A 23579-nucleotide genomic window follows, 5' to 3' on the forward strand; every position below is an offset into this window, starting at 1 on the left:
CAGCAGCATGCTGAAGGCTAGTTCTCATTAACCACTCAATTAATCACAGCTTCTCCCTGGGGGAGGCATTAGCATTCTCTGTTTTATAGATGAGGAACATAAGACTCAAAGACTCAGCCCAACACACAGGACAGTGGAGGCTGGCGATGCCATTATAAAGAAAGCTGGCAGAAAAATCAAGTGTCTTCCATATTCCTGGGTTCCTTAGCTAGTCCCTATCAATTCGACTCTGACCCAAGGATATTCTGTGGTTTCAAATTCTTAGTTATGTGTTGGAGCCCATTGACATGGCCTCAATAGACAGCAAGACCTTTGGAAATCTGGACACCAGCAGACAAGATCAGCATGCTGGCTAGAGCAGTCTATGCAGTAGACTCAGTGTCTCCTTGGTCTTGGCTTTCCATCTCATGTGTGATGCTATGCTTGCTGGCCAATTCCAGGGATGTGAGGGTATAAGTTGGCGCCCAGCTTTGCTTAGCCCAAGGATCTTGTGTGTCGAGCCAGGACAGCCTGTGGGGTATGCAAACACTAGATGTAATCTCTACAATGGCGGTGCACCTACTCCCTGAGAAGCTCGTTAGCCTGCTGTATTGGCTGGCTTTATGTCAACTTGACACAAGCTAGCGTCATCAGAGAGGAAGAAACCTCAGTTGAGAAAATGCCTCTATATGATTTAGGCTCTAGGCAAGCCTGTAGGGCTTTTTCTTAATAAGTAATTCCTGGAGGAGAGCCCAGCCCATTAAGAGTGGTATCCCTGGGCTGGTGGACCTGAGTTCTATAAGAAAGCAGGCTGAGCAAGCCATGAGGAGCAGGCCAGTAAGCAGCACTCCACCATGGCCTCTGCATCAGCTCCTGCGTCCAGGTTCCTGCCCCGTTGAGTTCCTGTCCTGACTTCTTTTGATAATTAGCTGTGATTCGGAAAGCATAAGCTGAATAAACCCTTTTCTCCCCAAGTTGCTTTGGTCATGGTGTGTCATCACAGAAGCAGTGACCCCAACTAAGACACATGTGTAGTTCTTTGTTCTGCAACCAATTTTAATTGTATTGGGGAGGCGAAGTGGTGCCTTGGCACATACCCAGCAGGAGTGCTTTATGGCCATGCCACATCCCCAGGCCTCCATGAGTGCTTTGAACAATTCACAGAAATAGGTAAAGGCAGACCAATAAGATGGCTCATTGAGTAAAAGCACCCTAGGATCTGAATTTGTTCCCTGAGACCTGACATGTTAGAACAGTGGACTCTGACAAGTGATCCTCTGACCACAAGCGTGCAATGGCACTTACACGCTCCACCCCTGGAAGTAAAATAAAAATAACACCCAGGAGAGAGTATGGTTGTTAAGCACATAACTTCACGCTGGACCTCCTAACCTTCAGAGGCTAGCTGTCCATGGGCAGTGGTTTAGGACAGTAACCTGCTTACTCTGATTCTTCTGATGCTCAGGGTTTTAATTTGTCTCTTGAGAGCTGTGGGGGTTTTCAACTCACTGGGATTAGCAAGCAAGGTTCAAATATTATAAATGCAACATATTAGACGATTTCAGGCTATTTGGACAATGCATACTAGGAGGAGCTGAGAAACATCATGCTGCACCAGCCAAACGTCAGGTTTGAAATAGAACTTTACAAAGCTAAATAGTTTGACCAAGCTTTATTTTTAAGACTGAAAGTGAAAACAGGGAAGCATCATAGCCTTAAGTCTGCTAAAATTCCTTATGGAAGGACAGTTGGAAAGACGAATTTTCAGTCTTCCACGATCCCTTAAATTAGTCATTATCCTAAAAAGGAAAACCCTGCCTCTCCACGGACTAAGTGCCAACAGCACTTGGTGTCTTTTGGATACTGTATCCAAAAAAATATCCTATTTTCTGACTTCAGCGTTGTCAGTAGGATTTGGGGGGTTTATGAAATAAATAGCTATGCTCTCCTCAAAATTACTACAGCTTGCTACATTTGAGCTCCCTGAGAAACTGCTTTAGAGAAAGAGTTCCATCTTTGGAAGCATTTAGGAATGAAGACCTCTTCTAGTTGCTCAGTAAGAAAGCCAGCAGTAGCTGCTGTACTCATGTGTTCATGGTGTGGCTGTCCCCACTCGATCAGTCCCAAAGTACATATGAGCCGGGACAGTTGGCTTTGGAACTGAGATTATTTTAGAAGGATGCCGAGGATCCAAAAATAATAAAAAGAAGCAGGGAGGTGGTTCTCTTTTAAACAATGCTTTTAACTCATTGCCTTCCATTTTGGTGTATCAAAGTGTAAAAGTACACATGGCGTCAGACACCCCTCTCCAGGTGCCGCAGCCACATTATCAGTGGACCTTGATGGCTAACTTTTATATGCAAGTCAGTCATCTACATCATGTCATAGAGGGGGCCCCAGATGGTTTGTCTAACGTTAAGACTGCTGGCTGCTGCATTGGATACGCTAGGCAGGGCGGGGCTGGAAAGCTCACCCTGGTGATTTGGGTATGGTGGTGTGGATGCAGGAGAGCTAGTGGCCTGACCAACTCAGCTATCACCCAGGCCCAGCCAGGACACTGAGTTGCCCACCCTAACATCCACCCCATCTGTGAATGTGTGAAGGGGCCGGCCTACAGATCCAAAACTGCAGGATCTCAATGACACAGGGCCACAAAAGGACATCTGGGAGGAGCCCCATCAAGGATCCGGTACTGATAGTGTAGCAGAAGCCAGAGGCCCAAACCAGACCAAAGACTCAATGCAACGAACATTTCCAGGTAAAGGAGTATGGACAAAGGGGTGTACTGTGGGACACACTGTAACACTCTACAGCTTCCACACGGAGATTTTTTCTTTCTTTTTTATGGGAGGTTACAAGTGTGGAGGGTGGGTACAGGGGGATAGGAAATAAGTGCAATTGGGGTACATGCTGTGAAATTCACTCATGCACACACACACACAAACACACACACACACACACACACACACACACACACACACACACACACACCAATGAAAAATTTTTTAAAAAGCCAGGCATGGTGTAGTATGCTTGTAATCTTAGCCCTGGAGAGGAAAGAGACCAGCAGATCCCTAGGGCTTGCTGGCCAGGCGATCTAGGCAAACTGGGAAATTCAGGACAATGGGAGTACCTTGTCTCAGAGGGAAAAGGTGCATGGCTTTGAAGAAACAATATATGAGGTTAATCTCTGGCTTCTACATGTGTGCACCCCACACACACATGCATTTATTTGAGTATGCATAAACATGCATGTGCACATACACACAAAAGTAAAACAACTCCACCCAAATACAGCTTCATGAGCTAATGGCTATACTGGAGTCACTTACAGGGTATCAGGTGACTCCAAGGCAACTGAAAAGCCCACACCGTGTGTTGACAACTCCTGAGAGTTGCACCTCTAGGGCTCCTTTTCAAACATGCAGGCAGCTCTGCAGCTCAGAATCTTTTCCCAGCTGTCCTTGCTGCTCATATACACAAGTTGGTGTGGAGGGGCCTACGAATCTTGTAGATTTGCAGAGTTTCCTGAGTCTTAGGAGTCTCCCTTCGCCCTCTACCGGAGAATGCTTCACTTGGGAGGAAGTAGCTGCACAGCATGGGTGTTCAGGAAGCCCCGGAACCATTACCTCAGTTTCATGTGGACACAGACCTGCTCTACAAAATAAGATCTATTTTTAAAAGTTTCCATCTTCCAAGGAAACAATTCCTAGGGTGGCATAGTGAAGGTGGAGTTGTCACACTTTGGTAGGGTTTACGGGTTCTCTGGACCTTGAGTCATTAGAAACTATAGAGTTTTGGGGGAAAGAAAGGGAAAGGAGGAAGGAAAAGAAGGAGGGAGAAAGGGAGGAATGGAGGGAGTCACTTCAAAGCCTTGTTCCTTATAAATGTGACAACCCAATTGACAAGAGAGGTATTGGGTGCTCATGGAGAATGCTACTTTCTGAAATTTGTGTTGTTCTTTCTTCACTGTGGTGCATTAAAGGATAAAGTGGGAGAGTGAGGTGGTTGAAGCCTTATGGTCTTCAAAGTGGCTCCTTCCTAGAAGCCTAGAAAAGAGATAAAATGCCTCCAGATGTCTGTGCAGAGGAGCTTGGCTGAAAACACTGAAGAAGGGACCAAGCTTTGTGTGTTGGGGTCTCTAAGTGTGACGTCCACAATTCCTGCAGGCTTGTAAGAGTGACACGAAGCAGAAGAGACAGCATGACTGCCAAAGGACAAGGGATTTTTGTGTGTGTGCTGGTTTTCCTAGCTGCAGTGGTCACTCTGGAGAAGTCTAAGGCTCTGGTGGATATATTATACCCTTAACCTAGAAAATGCTGACAGCCACATGCAAAACAGATGGTGCTTTCGAGAGTTGTTTTAATAATCAAATCCAGAGTCTTCACTGAAGAACTTTCCTTACCAGGCAAGTTTAATCTTAGGCGGTCCTCGGGAAGGAAGCACAAGCGTGACAGACCAGTCTAGTCATTTGAGAAAGTCCTCATGAGCTATGTATCCTGGAAGGCAGTGGTAGACCCTGGGAATTACTTGGGCCTTGACTTAATGTTTGAAGATAGTTTAAACCATATCTGCTGAGTACTTTGAAGGTGGTCAGACGGCCCTATGTCTCTACTTGGTAACTGATTTCTGCAAGGTAGCTTCCATAGGATGCTCTGCCTCTCAAACTATTCACAATCAAAGAGAAAGGTGGCCATGTTTTAAATGCTTGAAGATGCTTTGGGGTGAAACATATGTACTAATTTTCTCTTTTGTGAACCACGAAACTGGTTTGAGAAAAATTTTGGTGGTGGTCTATAGAGACTGGAGGGATGGTGGCACATTGAGGGTACTTCATGGGTGGTAACTGCATACATTAAGGGCCTCTTAAATAGCAAGAGCTAGTGGGAGGTATTGAGAGAGTACAATCCCTTAAACAGAGCCAACAAGGCCACCTGAGTTTGAAGGGACCATGACTTGGGGTATGGTAACAAAGACTGCCCCCAATTGAAGATAAAGCTCCTTCTATTGTCCTGGAGCCAAATTCAGGTTTTATAAAAATGTTTGATGAAGTTGTTACCTCATCTACCCTCACTATGACCTACTTGCCTGTGTCTGATTCTTTCACCCGTCCTTTAACCACGTGTAATCCATTCCTGTCTTAGGGTTTCATTGCTGTGATGAAACACCATGACCAAGGCAACTCTTTTAAAGGACACCATTTAGTTGGGGCTGGCTTACAGTTTCAGAGGTTTAGTCCGTTGTCATCATGGAAGCTCAGAGTCTGTATCTTGATCAGCAGGCAGCCAGGACACTCAATGTGTTTTACGGTAGACAGAACTTGAGCATATGTGTGATCTCAAAGTCACACCTCCCCAGGGACACACTTCCTCTAACAAGGCCACACCTCCTCCATAAGGACACAACTCCTAACAGTATCACTCCCTATGGCTAAGCATTCTAACACATGAATCACTGAGAGCCATTCCTATGCAAACCACCACGGTTTCCTATCCCTAGCTAGAGCCACGTTCTTGCTTTCTGTGTAGTGCCTGCCCTACCTGGAAGGAAGTATTGGTTTCAAAATCCTTAGCTTGGCTTGTTATAAACAAGTTCAAGTTAAAATCAAGCGTGGAGGATTTTTAACACACTGATTCTTATGTCCTCCCCACTTTCAGATTAGAAACCAATGCGATGGTGTGGAGTGTGGGGCCATGTGGTGCCGAAGAATAGCCCAAGCTGAGAACCGCAGACCGTGTGCATGGGGCCTGTTTGAACTTAACTTGCACTTCTCTTTTATTGACTTCTGTTGAGTTTGCCTTGAATTGACTCCCTTGTCTTGGGTTCTGACCTTCAAAATTTGTCTTGACTACAGATTTCCATTCTACTCCTTGCTGGCCTCTGAAGTCTTCATTTCTCTTCAATATTTTATTATGACTCTCCCTGGAGAAAACTTCAGTCATACTAAAAAAAAAAATTAGTGTACACTTTATGTCTAGTAACTGGGACTTGATTTCCTGGGTCCATTGGCAGTCTGACTGTGAGAGACATTGAGTTCTGTGCTCAACAGGATCACATCCTCAAGGGCATGGTGACATGTCCTGGGTTATCACAGCTTTTAGAGTTCTAGACCAAAGTAGGAGCCAGGTGCCAGGTGTGTGTGTGTGTGTGTGTGTGTGTGTGTGTGTGTGTGTGTGTGGTGTGAGAGAAAGAGAGAGCAAGAGAGACAGCTCATTGGCTTGATTAGCTCAGTTTTGTTACATATATCACAAGGATTGGCAGATGGGATGGTCAATGTCCACACTGTGCCTAAGGGCAAAGTGGCTCCTGTGTGCGCTATCTGCCCTTCCCTGTCATGTCACGATTGAGGATAAAAAGGCAGTATGTGGTTTCTGGAATCTAGAAATGAGGTGATGCTCCCAGACTCACAAATATCTTTCCTGAGCTGTGCCTATTATTCTGAGGCACAGGCTCCATAGGATGGCAGTCAAAAAATAAATGTGAGAACTTTCCATATCTCAACAGCTTTGATGAAAACCCCTGGGGATCCTGTCTCTCTTAGGTGAGAGTTTTAAAAAGCAGTTTAGGAGTTGAGAACTCCTTCTTTGAAATTCTAATTTGCCTTTGAACATATTCCTTTGCCTTCCTGAGGACCACTGTCCCATTTCTTCTAAAACCAAGACAGAGAGGGAGAGGTGGTCTAATCTATAAAGCAAACTGTCATCATCCTTTCCAAGGATGGCTTCCTCTTCTTCCATAAACAGTTTTCTGATTAGAATGATGGCTTTCCAGAGCTCAAAGTCCAGTGGTCAGATGTATTATTGTGGGTTATATACCTAACATACACTGCATGCACACTTGTGTGCGTGCGTGTGTGCACATGTGTGTGTGTGTGTGTGTGTGTTTGTGCATGCTTGTACATGTGCTTATGGAAGCCAGAGAACAAACTTAGGTGTCACTCCTTAGAAGACATTTATTTTGTCTTTTGAGGCAAGGTCTCTTCCTGGGCCCTGAAGCCTTTTGGCTAGACTGAGTTGAGTGGCCAGCAAGCTGAGCCCTTGGGAATCTATCTTTCTCTGTCTCCCCAGCACTGGGATTATAAGCACCATCATGGTGTCCTTTCTCACTGTGTTTCTGGGAACTGAACTCAGGTCCCTGTGCTTGTCAGACAAATCATTTTTATATGTGCTGTCTACTCAGCCATAGAAACACAGCCTTTGAAATCCAGATAGCTATGAAGACAAAAACAACCAAACATACCCAACTCTCAAATAAACTAAGTGAAGGCATCCTTACAGTTCCCAAGTCAAGTACCTTCTGAGTTAGTAGGAATATTGCTTAAAGTTTTGGGTTTGCCTTTCTTTCTCTCCCTCTCTCCCTCTCTCCCTCTCTCCCTCTCTCCCTCTCTCCCTTTCTCCCTCTCTCTTTCTCTCTCTCTCTCTTCCTCTCTTTCATTAGTTCTGTTTGTTTTTTGCCAAGCATAGAACCCAGAGCCTTGGATGCTAGACAAGTGCCCTACAGTGAGCTACACCATAACCTTAAATCAGTGTTCATTAGTACATGACCTTCTGTTCATTGTGTGGAGGACGTGTAAGACTTAACAATACTTTTCCAGTCTTTATGCCGTTCTATTTACTGATAGTGATGCTAATTTTTCAAGAAATTAGCAATATGGAGTTAGGCTGTCTAGCAAAATTCAATGGAATCAATAGGAGACTCCGAGATCTGCATTCTTAGCATTGACACTAAGGAAGTGTCCACACACATATATTTCCCAGTACTGAAACTTCACAACATGCTTCTTAATGGAGGATGATCAACCGCAATGCAAATTTAATGAACTCTGAGGTGGAATTGCAAACCAAGTCCAATCTCCCACGGAAAATTAACCTAATCAATACTCTCATTTGATGCTATAAGCTGTATGAGCAGCTCGCTGCACTGACCAAGTCTTCCCTTTTAGATGTCACCACATGGAGGTGGCCAATCCATTTTAGGCTTTACCACCTGTTCTGGCTGATTAGAGTATTGGCAAAACGCACTCACTATTGTTTTTTAACAAGGATGCTACCAAGTTCATTAGAGTTGTCCAAGTAATGTTGGCCTCCAGAAGGCTTTATAGGAAGGGGAAAAAATACAAAACAAACCAAAACAATCTAAACTCCGGTAAAAGGGCTTATCCTTCTGAGCCTCAAAGCTTTGTTTAGGCATGTACCTCACAGACCTGCTCCTCTCCCTTCACTTGGGCCCTGGCATCAAGCCTCGGGCAGTGCTTTCTTTGAATCACAAAGACACTCCTTGGCTGTTCCTTATAGCTATGTACTTACCAAGTATTCCCACAGTGAAATACAGTTTTCTACTTAAATAGAATTATAAGATAAAAGGTAGTATGTGCATATATGTATATTATATATTCAAGTATACATATACATGTGTAATACAGATCCATGGCTAGAATCTTCTTCGACCCCTTTACCTCAGAAAGTGGGTGAGTTTGCCCTGCATTTACCCTTCCAGGTAGAACTTTCTGGCACGATACCATGGCCCCTTGACTTTCTTCCCAAGATCTACAGAGAAAGGAAACATTGCATTAGTTACCCGTGTATAGTTTTGATCAAAATATCTGAAGAAATATGTGAAGGAAGCAAGGGAGTGGGAAGGAAATGCTCTGCCACCCTACCGGCTTTCTCTCTCTCTTGCCGTTTTTATTTCGTGCAGGATGCACATGTTCTTCCCTCAGGTAATGCTCTCTGGAAACACCCTATTCTGCCCCCCACAGAGGTATGCCTCACCCACTCTCCTAGGTGATTTTTCAATTTAGTCAGTTTGGTAATGAAAATTGACCATCAGAATACTTATCAGAATAGAACTCACTGTAGTTCTGGGGTACCACCTCTAATCATGCTTTTTAAAGGGATGTTCTGCAATCTGTAGGGACATTTTTTTCTTGGTGTGTGTGTGTGTGTGTGTGTGTGTGTGTGTGTGTGTGTACACACACACATGTGTACATGTGGAAGCCAGAGGGCAGCCTCGGGTATTGCTTCTCAGGTTGACCCACCTTGACTTTTGAGGGAACATCGCTCACTGTAGATTAGAGTAGGCTAGCTGGCCAGTGAACCCCAGATGTCTGCCTGTCTCGGTGCTGGGAGTGAAGCACCATACTCTGCTAATTTTAAGAATGTATTTATTATTATTCTGTGTGCACATGATGTGACTGTGGTGGCAGGTGTATAAGGTGGAAAGCAGACAACTTGAGTTATCATGCTTGTGCAGAATGGAGTTGTTAGCTCAACTCTTAGCAGAGGGTGAGATTGTCTTTAAGGATGTGGAGAGTGAAAACATTTCCACCTTAAAGACTTAGTAAGATGTGGAGAATCTTCATGGAGAAAGGGAGGGAGGGAGGGAGGGAGGGAGGGAGAGAGAGAGAGAGAGAGAGAGAGAGAGAGAGAGAGAGAGAGAGAGAGAGAGGGAGAGAATTACACCACACCACAGAATGTGATACCCAGAATGAGAAAAGGAAGTGGAACCTTTGTAACTTTCCTAGGTTGTATGAGGAATAGAGACCACAAAGCCTTAGAAGAGTGTTTTGGAGGCAAATGAAGCCTTCTGTAGCACTTAATTTATAGAGGTTTATAGACTCTGTTCTTTTTTGTTTGTTTGTTTGTTTTTCTTTTGTTTGTTTTTCTTTTTCTTTTTTCCGGAGCTGAGGATCGAACCCAGGGCCTTGCATTTGCTAGGCAAGGGCACTACCACTGAGCTAAATCCCCAACCCTTAGACTCTGTTCTTAATGGCTGTAGCTAGAGCAATTGCATAAGGGAAATGAAGACTTAGAAGTGTGGTCTAGAAACAGCAAGGGGCCACCATCTTACAACAGGGGCGTTTGTGGTTCACAAGACACATGCTGTGTGTACGATGGGATCCAAGCTTTCAGTGGTTATTTCCTAAGCCTTGTTAGTGCAAAGATATCCCTACTTCCCAGATATTAAGAAAAAGGCTGGAAGCTGGTACCCACTGTGAGGAGCTGGGGAGGTAAGTGCAGGTCGTATGTAAGTAGGTAAAGAGCCTGCTATGCTTACGTACTCATGAGGGCCTGAATTTGGATGCCCTGTACTCATGTAGATGGCAGCAGGTACTTGTAGCCTTAGCACTGAGAGCAGAGACAGGAGAATCCCTGGAACTTGCTGACCAGGCAGTGCAGCTGCGGATGAGCTGCAGATTCACTGAGAGATCCTATCTCAAAAAATATGATGGAGAACAATTAAAAAATGCACAAGGTATTGGACTCTGGCCTATACACCTGTGCACACAAGTATACATCTGTACATGCCCATAGATACACGTATACACACACACACACACACACACACACACACACACACACACACGAAAATACTATGTTGGGACTGGAATAACACCATTTTCTTAGGAGTTGGATGTTCAATGCATAGGTCTGAAGAGCATGCTCATATTTATTTCCTCTGAAATAATAAAGAGATTTTAATTTCAGGAGACAATGCTGACATTTCACTAGATTTTAAATTATGTGAAATCAATTTAGGTAACCAAGATGGTTCATTACAGACAAGCAATAAAAAAAAATACAATCAGTGGCAGGTTTAATTCTGTGGCTATGCACAGGAGATTCCGTTTCTTGCTATGATGTTCATGACTCTTGATCCATTTCTTTCTGTGTATTTCTGTGGTTTCATTGTAGCATCCATATGTCTGTCTGTCTGTCTATCTATCTATCTATCTATCTATCTATCTATCTATCTATCTATCTATCTACTCATCTGTTTGTTTAGGTGGTTGATTGACAATCTGAAATCCTAGGAGTTCTATTCTAGTTTGAAGGATAATTTTACCCTGACTGAGGTCAGTGGTTGTTAATTGCTTGTCTATTTCAATCTGACATTAAGTTTCCCATAGTTCTTCTAACCAGTTCAGTACCTGAGTCTAGATTCTAAAATGGTCCAGGGGAGAGGCTTGGATCCAGGCAGGATCAGGGCAAACCCCAGGAACCACTCCCAGCTAGTTAAAACATTATTTCCATATGAGCTAAGACTGTTTCTATAGCTTTTCATGAAAACAGTTTACTGTTATCAAGTGACATCTGGAATGGCTCTCTCTCTCTCTCTCTCTCTCTCTCTCTCTCTCTCTCTCTCTCTCTCTCCCTCCCTCCCTCCCTCCCTCCCTCCCTTTCTCCATGAAGATTCTCCACATCTTACTAAGTCTTTAAGAGAGAGAGAGAGAGAGAGAGAGAGAGAGAGCTCATAACCCTATGGGGAATTTTTTCACTCTATGTGGCTCTCAGCCAGGTACATGTAGATATCTGTGTGCACTTACCTGTATGCACAGATGAGTTTGTACACATAAAAAATCTAACAGACTGAGGAGAAACAAGGTCCCTTTCAGAAGTGCAGACTTAACCACCCTTCATTCTGTGTAGCTCACAGCTATTTTTATAGCAGCACTAGAGTCTGGATTTCTGGGAGGAAGCCAAATGTTTTGGGTGTGCCTATACAAAGAGGCCATGGAGGAGGTGCAGACTGAGCAAAAGAAAACAGTTCTCCTTCTGGCTTCTAAGCATGTTCAGCAGCAGCATACATGTAGCATGCTAAGTTACTTCACAGTGAGGGAAGTACCAAGTGTATTTTAATATTCTTTGTAATCTCACTTTTCCATCCTCCCTAGCCTCTTTATTCTCCTGCCAAAACATTGCCCTGTCTAACCTCTGCTGGCAGGATAAACCCTGACCTTCATGGAAATTCCACCCTCTCCGTAAAGGAAAACTTCAGCTCCAGCCAGCCCTGCAATCCTTCCACGAAGGGAAGCTGTAATGAGATTTTAATTGGAGTAAGTCACTGTCCAGTTATTTACTCAACATGAACATTTAAAATAATGTCTTTGTTCAAAAATAATTGTTTCCAGTGGTATTGTTTTGAAATGTAGCTTTGGATGGTATCTGGTATTGGGCTACAAAAACATATTAAAATGATGAAAACTCATGTTTTCTCATAGGCCACTGATCCTAACTTCAAATCCTACCATTTTATAAGAATTAATAGGGCTTGTGATGCTACTAATATAAAGAGCTGCCTCATGAATTATTTAGCCATTCCTTTTCCTGCATACTCATGTTCTTGATTCTGAACGACATTCTCAGCCACCAAACATATTGTGATATTGCTTTCCCCAGCTTTAATTTCACAGTCTAGGGAGGTTTATTAAGATGGCATGATTCCAAATACCGTAGGAAAAAAAGATTTTTTTCTCCCTTTTCGAACAACATTAAGCCTTACCATTGTACGCATGTATCCAAGTGTTATTAGGCACCTCCAGGAGAATTTACATACCCATTTGAGGTCAAAGTATCTTTAGCCAATATATACAAAAGAGAAGTGTAAGGACGTCAATGTAGATACTAGGTCATGATCATGTGAGATCATGGATACATCCATGAAGGAGCAGATATGACTGTGTTTCCAGTTCTGCTGACTGTGGGCTTCTAGACTATGTAGTAGACATCACATCAGGTAGCTAATCAAATAAAATGAAGGACATAAAACAGGATGCTCTTAATTCACGTCCCTCCACCCACACTCACATACTGGACCTCAGAATTGTCTTTTGCTCTATCTAAATAAAACAAGAGAAACAATCAAATAAGTATGGATGATGACTTAGCTATCACACTTGAAGTAATCTACCTCAAGAAGAGGAAGACTGGGTCTTGCTGGACAGTGGAACCCAGATGCTAGCCAAGACATGTTCACATTTTTGTGGGATCAATGAGCACACATCTCTATCACAATGACCACAATTTCCTGAGGACCACCTGCACATGACCTTGAAGACCCTGAGTTAATCACTATGATGCAGACTCAAGAATATGCACTTCCACAGAGACTCATGGTCCATAGATGCAACTGAACAAAACTAACCTTCCTCTTAAAGAAAATTCTAGGAGCTGAGGAGATGACTCTGGATACAGTGCTGACCACCCAAGCATGGACACTGGAGTTTGGATCTCCACCACCCAGATAGGTGCCAAAAGCTGGGAAACTTCCCTATAATCCAGGTATTTGGGTGGGGGCAGGCAGAGGACCCCTAGAGCAAGCTTGGTAGTTAGATTAACTCAATAAGTGTGACATCTTGGTTTAAATGAGAGACCCCGCCTCAATATATACAATGGAGAACAATCAAGAGACATCCATCCTCTGGCCACTACACATACATGCACACACGTATGCAAACGTACACACACATACACACACACACACATACACACACACGAATGTGAACATCACACATGCACTTGCAAAGAAAGATTTAAAAGAGAGGGTACATGCAAATAACTAGTTATCAATGTAAGTATATGTAAAAGGGGAGGCAGCAAGATGGCTTAGTGAGTAAGGGTAGTTGATGTCAAAGCTAGTGACCCTGATGGTGACAAAAAGAACTGACTCCAGCAGGTTGTCCTCTGGCTTGCACACTTATGCTGTGGCATGTGTATGTGGCAACTCCAAGTAATGGAAAAGGAAAGTGCTAGGCAGGAGAGACCAACTCCAGCTAAGATTTGCTTAGGAAAAATAACACCTGAGGAATAACCTTTGAGAGTCTAATGGGCCTAAATGTGCGTGTGTAAAGCATGTGTGCTGGAGTGTGAATATGTGTGCCCATGCACAGACATAAGCATGATGATCATGACACCTTGATTGATAACTTTTGTCTTCAAGATGATACAGTTGTATCCATGCCATCTATCTACTTTTCAGTTTCTATAAAGTATTCACAAATTACCTGACCTATCAAACACTTGGTTATAAAACAGACTTTGGGTGAAACAGATAGTCGGTGTTCTAAGGGAGTCTGGTGTAGGCCAGGCTAAGATGGGGCATTTGGTAGACTGGGCATGTTCAGTGCACTATGCACTTACAGTATTTTTCGTCTGTGGTTGTTCATTGGGATATAATTCTGTCCTAACTTAAGCAGCATCTGTGCAAATGAAGGCTGGAAAATATTAATTCCTTTTGGGAAATTGCCATGTGCAAGTCATTTGGGAAAAAATATGAAGGGGCTGCTTCTCAAGCTCCATTGGCTGGGTTCTAAGAAAATGACTCAACTCTGTCTGGAGACTTCTTGTGTCAGAAATCTTTCTGGAGCCTGAGGTGATGGCTCAGTGGGTAAGATCACTTGCTGTACACACTTGCTGAGTTTAGAACTTAATAACAAAGCAAAAGTCCGAGTAACACTATGGGTGCCTGCCATTCTTATGTGGAAGGGTGGGACATGGAGATTCTCAGAACTCACTGGCTAGCAAGTCTAGCCATTCAGTGAACTCCAAGATCAATGAGACCTTGTCTCAAAAAAAACCTGACACCAATCTCTGGCCTCTACCCCAACTGCTTCCCCCCATACACACATGCACATACCCACACATGCAATCCCTCTGCTACACATACATAAGGAAGTTCTATGCATGGCACAGTGTATCTATTGAATGTGTGTAAGGATGTGGAGAAGGAGCTCTGTGAAGTCCTTGACTCCTCCATCAAGGCATGAAGTGAGATCCTGAGACTTAAATGTGGGAGGAAGTTTAAACTCCTAAGGGAGACAGGCCATCACCATCCTATCTTGAATGCCTACTGACACTCCTATGTTCAGAAGTTTTAAAGTGACATAGGTTTGAGGGGACAGCTTACTAGAGAAGGTGAGATCTGTGACTAGAACCTGGTAGCATAACTTGAATGGAGTATGCCTTTGTGTGTACAGTATGAATAAAATCCCTGCTTTCCAAGATGTCCCCACCTCACCCCTTCTTCCCATGATCCCTACACAGTGATCAGAAATCACGAGCTCCTTAGAGGGCAGCACCTTCCTCTAAAACTCCTGAGTATCTTAGCCAGTGGACTGAAATTAGAATTTGCAATATGCAAGAAAGCTTTCCCTGATAATCTGGGTGAAGCCAGGGTTCTCAAACATCCACCCAAAGGCTTCTGATAAAGGAATATTCTAGTATAGACCAAGACAGTTCTAACTGAATATCTGCATGCCTGAGGTTGGAAGCTTTCTACAGAAGAGAGAACTCTTCAGAGGAGGCCCATGAGTCCTGGAGAAGGGCAAGGATATTCAGCTCAGAACATAAGGTCATTTTCTTATCATTTCCCTCAAGATTAACCTTCAATAACCCTCTGCATTAGGCACATGCCTGAAATGTAGAGACAGGACTTGGGAGTAGGGTATAAGTCAATGAATGGTAGAGTGAGTGATAAGTGTGTCTGAGATCCTGGCTTGATCCCACGCAGGAAAGTTTGAAAGTATCTTCACTTTCTCTAAAGTCCAGCATAGATAAGATCATGGGCTCAGACTGCTTCTTAGCAAGAACAAGAGCTGTGGATGATGGCAGCAGCTCTGGTGAAGGAGTGTGCCCAGATAGCACCCCTCCAAGGACCACTGGAGCTCACTCCTTTTCTCCCTCGTTCTTCACCAAGGGTGTGCATGCTTGAAGCTCATCAAGAAGATGACAAACTGAAAGTCTGCTGGGAAAAATGCTTGGCATGATGTTTACTTTCGGTAGGCCTTCCAGAAGCTGTGAGGTGGAAGTAGGGTGGATGGATTTGGCTTGTTCTTGGGTTGGACGGCAATATCTTGCTGGTAAAGATTAAGTATTCAAGAGGGACAGAGAGAGAGAAAAGGGTCACCGGGGAGACGATGCTGGATGCATTTGAGAAAAAAGAGAGGGGGGATTTTGAGCAGGAGCAGAAGTGGGGGAGCTCCCATCAGGGAGTTCTGGCTCTGGAAGGCTTATTCTTTGCTAGCATCTCTGTGGGACATGGATAGATGGTCACAAGCCTTCAGTAACTGATCGGTCATCAAGCCAAGCCCCAGGGCAATGCTACCACTTAAAGTCAGTGGAGAGTGGGTTAGCCAATAAGCCCAGGGTAGCTTAATTTGCATGCGCAATCTCTATCTGTACACAACTTACTTACGAGGACATTTGATTATATGTTTGCAATCAAAGTTAGTTGCCAAGTCAGAAAAAGTAGAAGAAAAACAAACTTTCCTTTTGATAAAGACTCTTATGTCCTAGAAATACTTCTCTTGTTCACTGAAATAAACATCACGAGAAATAAAGGTAACTTGCGTTGTCTTGGTGTGGAAGGAACAGGAATTACAAGGTTGAATCTCAGAGAATTGGAAATTTGAGGAGACTTAAAGTGGAAGATTGGAGAGATTTTCAAATCTCAGCCATGAGTTTCATAGATGAAGGAGGGCCATGCTGGTGTAGGGGAGTATTAAGTCAGAACTGCCCTTGTCCTTGGCCTACTGCTCTGTTAACTATGTCTGTTCTCACTAAGCCAAAGCCAGAGGCTTAGAAATGTGGGATGGGGAAGACATGGGAAAGCATGCCCAGGCCACCATACTTCAATAGATAAAGGAACACGGGTTGAAGAATGTTTAAAAGAAGAAAGAATTGCCATCAGATGGAACAAGTATGAACAAAGTTTCAGCAGGGAACTTGTGGCTGTGTTGGAGAGGAAATTATGTGCTGGGGTGTGGGGCATAGCTCAGTTGGTAGAATACATGCTAATGCACCAAGTCCCGGGTTCAATGCACAACACTGCAGAAAGTGGATACAGAGGCAATGCCTATATCCTAGTACTTGGAGGATAGAGGCAGAAGGATCAGAAATTAAAAGTAATCTTTGGCTACACAGAGAGTTTGGAATAAGCATTGTCTGCTGAGTGACCTAGAACGAAAGAGACATGAAAGTCAAATAGGAAGCATGAGAAGGCCCTAAACTATCCCCAAACGTTGTAGGAATGCTGAAGGTGTTTCCTATTACTCATGATTGAAGATAAATCGGAGACAGGAAGGGCCCAGAGCACAAGGCTAAAAGTGCCTCACTGTGTGCTGTGAGTAAATTTGAAAAGGTAAACTACTTTTCCCTGATCTCTTCTCTTTTCTGAAGTTTCAGTTACTTTTGTTCAATCAGAAGGAAAAAAATTCAAGAAATAGCAAAATTATAAGTTTTTGGTTGTACACAGCACCATTCTGACTACTGCGAAGACATCTTGCTCTACCTGGTTCTGTCTCTACCTGGGTGCAAACAAATGATTTCTTCACTGTGAAGGCAGTATATACATGACCCACCCTGTAACCACCTCAGTTATTACATCCACCATCACGGTACCTCAGTCCTTGCACAAAAGACTCTTTGTCAACTGGATACTGGCTCCAATTATAGTGACTCAAGGTAGACACTATGGCAGAAAACTTGAAAGGTGGAGAAACACCGGGGCAGTGTGGAAGGCATGCAGGGAAATGAAGTTTAAGTCCGTGCAGGACTCAGCACTGTGTATGGTTTTAGCTGCTGCTAGGGGTCTTCACATGTGAACCCACAGGTAAGAGGGGGCTGCTGGGCCACCGCCAAGCTGTGTTTTGTGGGGATGGGTCTGGAAGTAGCAGAGAGGATGGATGCAAAGTAAGAATGGAGGAGTGCAGAACACTGAGGGGTTCTTCCTCTTCCCTCCATCGTGGCAACTTCGGTGTTTTCCCTCTGTGACACAGGTCACATGACATAATGTTATATGTTCATGTTGTTTTGCTGATGAGATATTTCCTTACTAAGTGGTGAGTGCGGTAGGCATTGAGCCACTGTGTCTAGCCTATCTCAAACCCCAGTATGCGATATATATCTCTGCACATACAGGAGGAGTCTATGAATTTTCCATTGGATGAATGATTTGAAAGTGTTCAGCCATCTGGGCATGGAAAAGGAGAAGTGTTGATTGCAAAGGAAAAGAGAGTTGAGGTAGATAAGGACTATTAGGAAAACAGATCAAATCGGAAGTGACAGAAACACATGCCCAAAAGAAATGTGGACTACACCAGAGAGGTCCTTACAGTGACTGGAGGGATGGGTATTCTGAGCAAGAAAATTGTGTCTTGTATCTGATTTTACCAGACTCTCTTTCACACTAAGGAGTGGAGAATTTTATTAATGCTAAGTATATGCAGAATCCCATCATAATCATAAACAGACTGACTAATATAAAAGTACTCCAACACCAGCTATGTATTGGCTCATCCCCACAATGCTAATATTAGGAAGGTTGAAGTATGAAGAATACTGTGGGTTTGAAAGCAGCCTGGTCTACAGAGAGAAGACCTGTTTCAAAAAACAAACAACAAAGGGGTTGGGGATTTAGCTCAGTGGTAGAGCGCTTGCCTAGCAAGCGCAAGGCCCTGGGTTCGGTCCCCAGCTCCGAAAAAAAAAAAAAAAAGAAAAGAAAAAAACAACAACAACAACAAAACAAAAACAAACAAACAAACCAAACCACCAAACCAAAAATACTCAAAGAAAAGATACAGTGAATGGTTGGGATGATTGATATGATCTGTCTGTCTGTCTAGTGTGCATGTGCATGTAAACATATGTACTTGCCTATGAAGAAGGTCTCTTCCTCAGTTATTTTGCTACCTTGTTTTTTGAGACAAGATCTCTCACTAAACCTGGCTCACCAATTGGCCAGACTGGCTAGACAGTATACTCCAGATTTGTGTATATGTATGTTGATATGTACGGACCGTATCCCATCAAACTGTAAGCCAGAATAAGTCCTTCCTCCTTTAAGTGGCTTTTGTCAGCTATTTAGTCACAGCAATGAGAAAATAACTGTGTTTATCTTTTATGTGTCCTCTCAGCAATTGAGGGCTATCAGGACAAATGACTCATGATATCCCAATGTGGACAGATGTAAACACTGACTACCTGCTTAGAATCAGCCCCCGAGCACCGTACATGTTCTCACTATTACCCTCATGGTAAAAACGTCTCTGAAGGTTGGACATGAAGCAAAGTGGCAAGAGCAGCCACACAGCCCTAGTTTCTTCTTCAATCTCATTTTTCCCACTTCACTAAATTGTTACTGAGTGAATAGGGTTCCAAATTCAAATTCACTGCTTTTAAGAGGGCAACAATCCCGAAGTGATTGAAGAGAGGATTCAAAATGCAGGCAATCCCTTAGGTTCTCAGGAGCTATGTCTGTGTGCTCATGGGAGCTAGCTTGTTGGCCCATCATCAATAATTGTCTCCTGATTATTTGAATTCTAGCCCAAAATCTTTTCTCATGTTATTTTTTAAAAAGACCTTGTGAAACATATCTGTATTGGTTACCTTCCTTCTTGTTAAGACAAAGGCAATGTAAGAGAGGAGTGGATACCATTCATCATTGTGAGGAAGGCACAGCGGTAGGAGTTTGAGGCAGCTTATCAAATTCAATCCCCATAAAGGAAGCAGAGAGCTGATGGGAAGTGGGCTGGGTTGTAAAACCTTAAAAGCCTCCCTCAATGACCAACTTCCTCTAGCAAGACTCCACCTCCAGAAGATTCTAGCACTATTAGTTGGGGCAGCATTGAAACAGACCAGCCTATGAGTGACATTTCCCATACAAACCATAATGACACTTGGTCAGTTAACTGGAAACTTCCACAAGCAAACCACAAACTGAGCTCCATGTCACTCTGTCTCCCCTTTGCAAATACTGGTGAGGGCATTTTGCAAACTGGACAGAAGGTGTTGCCTTCTGAGCCATTAAAGTGAGATCTATAAATTTTCTCCCTGCCATACCCAATTTTAGTTTCTGTTTTTGCATTAGGACTGGTAGGGTGCAGCCTTTGGGTGGAGTTTTGTTAACAGTTGGGCTTGGGAGCTGGGAAGGGAAAAGTCCGATCAAAGAGAAGCGGTGTGAGGAAACGTAAATGTTGGGGCTGGTGGCCAGATGCTGGGGAACCACGCAGGGTGGTAGGTAGATGGTATTTTCATGACCTGCTCCATGTAAATAGTCAACCAAATGGATTATTTTTGCAAAAGCTGAGTTCAGGGGAATGAGTCTCTTACTAATATTCACTTCCACTGGCTTCGCTTTCCTATTGATGTCTGTGTCTCCCAACATGATCCAGGGCACCTCTGATGCACCTCTGGCCAGGAAACTGTTCAACATCAGTTTCCTTTAGGCTAAGGAAATATAGTTCCACTAAAAAAACATGCTAGGGTATGTTTTAATCTCCACAAACACATATCATGGACCCAGAAGAAATTCTGTGATGTTCTGAAGTCTCTTTGCTTTTTCTTTTTTTTCTGGCTTTTTCTGAGTCCCTAGCAATCAGCAACAAAAATATTGACATACTGGGACTGAGAGGTACCCACCGAGCTGAGAAAGGACTTGCCTTGCATATACAAGGGTTTGAGTTCACTTCCTACAACCCACATAACAAGCTAGGTGTGTGAGAGCACACCCTTACAATCCCAGTGGTGGTTGGGCAGAGACGGGGAGTGAGCCCAGCCTCTTTGGCAGCTCTGGAACACTGAGAGACCCTGTCTCAGTACAAAAAAGGTAGATGGCTGCTAAGGGACAATACCTGAGGGTGTTATCTGGCCTTCACAAGCTCATGCATGTACACTTCTGCTCACATGAACAGACATACAGAAAGAGAGGAGGGGTGAGGAGTTACAATCTCTACAGGTTCAATGCAGACTGGCTGTTCTTGGCTGGGGAGATGCTGAAGTTTCAGTTTGAAAGCGTTACTAGTACTTTTGCCTGTCTCCATAGGACTCTTAAGCAGGGACATGGATTCCAGATTTAAAAATGTCATAATACAGGAAGATGGTTCTGACATGCCCAACTCTCCTCTTCCTTAAACCTGATTTGTGTGAGAAATGAGCTAGCCTGGTGTCAATGACAGGCAGTAGACAGAGCTTCTCCACAGGAAACAAAAGGAAAACAGCACACTTTTGCTATTTATCCTGGGAGAAACTCACACATCTGTCTATATGAACAAAACTGTCATAAGAACTGTGGAAAACCAACCTTCAAGTGGTCAGCTCTCTGTTCATGATAAGTATACCCTGTTTACAGATCCTAAGGGCTCCTCTTCTTCTTCTTCCTCCTCCTCTTTCTCCTCCTCTTTCTCCTCCTCTTTTCCTCCTCCTCTCCCTCCTCTTCCTCTTTCTCCTCCTCCTCCTCTTCTTCTCTTTTTCTCCCCCTCCTACTCTCCCCCCTCTTCTTCCTCTCCCTCCTTCTTTACTATGTCTTGAGATAGCATTCAAGAAGACATGTTTCACTGTGACACTTTCATTCTTATAAATCAGTGCCCTTTGTTCTTATGTATGCACTACTGTCTTCCCCTAATTCCTCTCCTCCCTCAGACTCACTCCTTACCCTCTTACTAGGTCCTTCCTTTGGTCTTCATGACACATATGTATGAGAAGATTGAAATGAGGACATCTTCAGGGAAAGTGGATGGATCCGTAGCTCATCATGTTAAGCAAGATAAGCCAGCCTCAGAAAGGCAAATGTCTATTTTTCTCTTATATGCAGAATCTAGATTTAAACTAACATGTGTGCATATACATGTATATATGTAGGAAGGAGATTATGCTAAGGGAGGAAGAGGTCTAAAGGAGTGATAGAAGAAAGAGTAGCATACAGAACTTTTATTAAATTATTTATTCTGGGTGTGTGTGGGGTCATATACCGTGTGTGTGTGTGTGTGTGTGTGTGTGTGTGTGTGTGTGTGTGTGTGTGGGGCACAGGTTAGAGGAAACCTTGTGGGAGTTTGTTCTCTCCTTGGACCGTGGATCACCTTCCATGCAGGGATTGATCTGGCTCATCAGTCTTGGTGGCAAGTGTCTTTACCTGCTGAGCCATCTTGCTGGCCAGACCGTTGAGTTTTTAAAGGAACATTAGCTTCCTGAGGCTGCAGTAACAAAGTACCATGTGGCTAAATTGTTGTCTCATGGTTCTGGAGGAGGGAGGGCTGAGATGAAAGCATCACAGGGTTGGTTCCTGCTGAGCATGTGGAAAAGCCTGGTACATACCTCAGCCCTTGCTCTGATGGCTTGCCGCCAGTCTTCAGTGGGGGAGCCCCGCTTGGTCTCTGTCTTCATCTTCATGGTATTCGCCCAGTGTGCCCGTGTCTCTGCTCCCTCTCTTTTCGAGGATAGCAGTCAGGTTGCATTAGGTATCACTCTAATGACTTCTTTTTAAAACTGAGTATTTTTTTTCAAATGAACTCCAAATAAGGTGAGATTCCAAGGGATTTGGGCTTAGGGCTTTAAAGTATAGATTTGGTTGATGGTGTGGCCACACAATGTAACCTCTAAAAATGAAACTTGCTTGTAGATTAGATAGACTCTTTTTACAGTGTGTTGCTGCTCATTTTGTTAGGACAGGAGTCGAGTAAACAGGGGTAAATGAAGTTCTAGGCTATTTACTTTATTGTTACACTAAGTTTTGGTATCAGGCTATGGTGGTGGTTGTGGTATCAACTTGAGGCTTTCAGTTCATGGTGTATCAAATGGTTTCTTACCACAACCAGGGATTGGGTGAGTTGCCAGATTAAGTCTCGAATGCTGCATCGAATGAGGAACGCAATGAGGAAGGTAGAAGTGACGTGAAATGAAGCTTCTCTTTCTCCCCGTTTCTTACTTGGTTGTTGTTATTATTATTACTATTATGATGTGTGTGCCAGGGGTAGGGGAGCTGTAGGCGCATGCAGGGCCATGGGATGTGTAGAGGTCAGGGGTCAGAGGTCAGAGGACAACTTTCAGCAGTTTGTTTTCTCCTTGTACCTTACTGAGGCAAGGTCTCCCTGATGGTTTCTGCTGTACATCACATTCCAGGCTGGATGACAGTCAAACTTGTAGGAACTTCTGCCTTGGCCCCCCCTCCTATCCCATGACAGGGCTGTGGGACTAAAGGCACACACCTTCCTAGCATTCCTTTGATGGAAGGTCTGGAGCTGTAAGCATGTCCTCTGGCCTGCACAGCAACTGTTGACCCATCCTGGCAGTCCTTGATTGGCCAGGGGTGGGTTGGGACAGTGTCTTAATCTATAGCCTAGGCTTGCCTCAAACTCAGAATCAATCCCACTCCCTCAGCAGCCTGTGTCCTGGAAAGGCAGACATGAGCCACCATGTCTAAAATGTCCTATCCTGACCATGCTGTCATATGCTTCGATCAGTTGAAAATCTCTTGGCTTGTGTGGGGGAATGGTTCTTTCCTTGGCTATGAGATTGGAGAGATGGAGACCTCAGAGAGGTGGCAGCCCATCCCTATCTAGAGGTATATAGTGCAGGCTGGTATTGCTGTGCTATCTGGTCTATCTAGAGGCATATCGTGCAGGCTAGTATTGCTGTGCTATCTGGTCTGGGTACAGAGCAAAGCACCAGCCCACAAACACTCCTTGCAGGTGAGGCAGGTCTCCATAAGGAATTCCTCTCAGTCTATCAGCCCTTCATTTTACTTCTAACACGCCCCCCCAGTCTCACCCCTGAGACCCTGCCTCCTTCTGTTCAGTTTTCATCTCATAAACTTCTTTTTATGGAAATAGTTTTAACAGCTTTCTCCTAGGGAAACTATTCTGAAATTCCAACCACCAGAGTTTTTCCAGAACATTCTAAAGCTCAGCAGTTCACTTCCTAAGGTATCCAGGGGCAGGCGTTTAGAAAATGAAATTTCGTTTTACTAATTGCCACGCTGCCTGGTTTCTTCTTTCCGAGGGCTGCGGTTTGGATTACGGGAGAGAGGCACCAGCGTGGGTTACAACACAG

This window comes from Rattus norvegicus, chromosome 17, assembly GCF_021556685.1.
Source record: "Rattus norvegicus strain SHRSP/BbbUtx chromosome 17, alternate assembly SHRSP_T2T, whole genome shotgun sequence".
Taxonomy (NCBI): domain Eukaryota; kingdom Metazoa; phylum Chordata; class Mammalia; order Rodentia; family Muridae; genus Rattus; species Rattus norvegicus.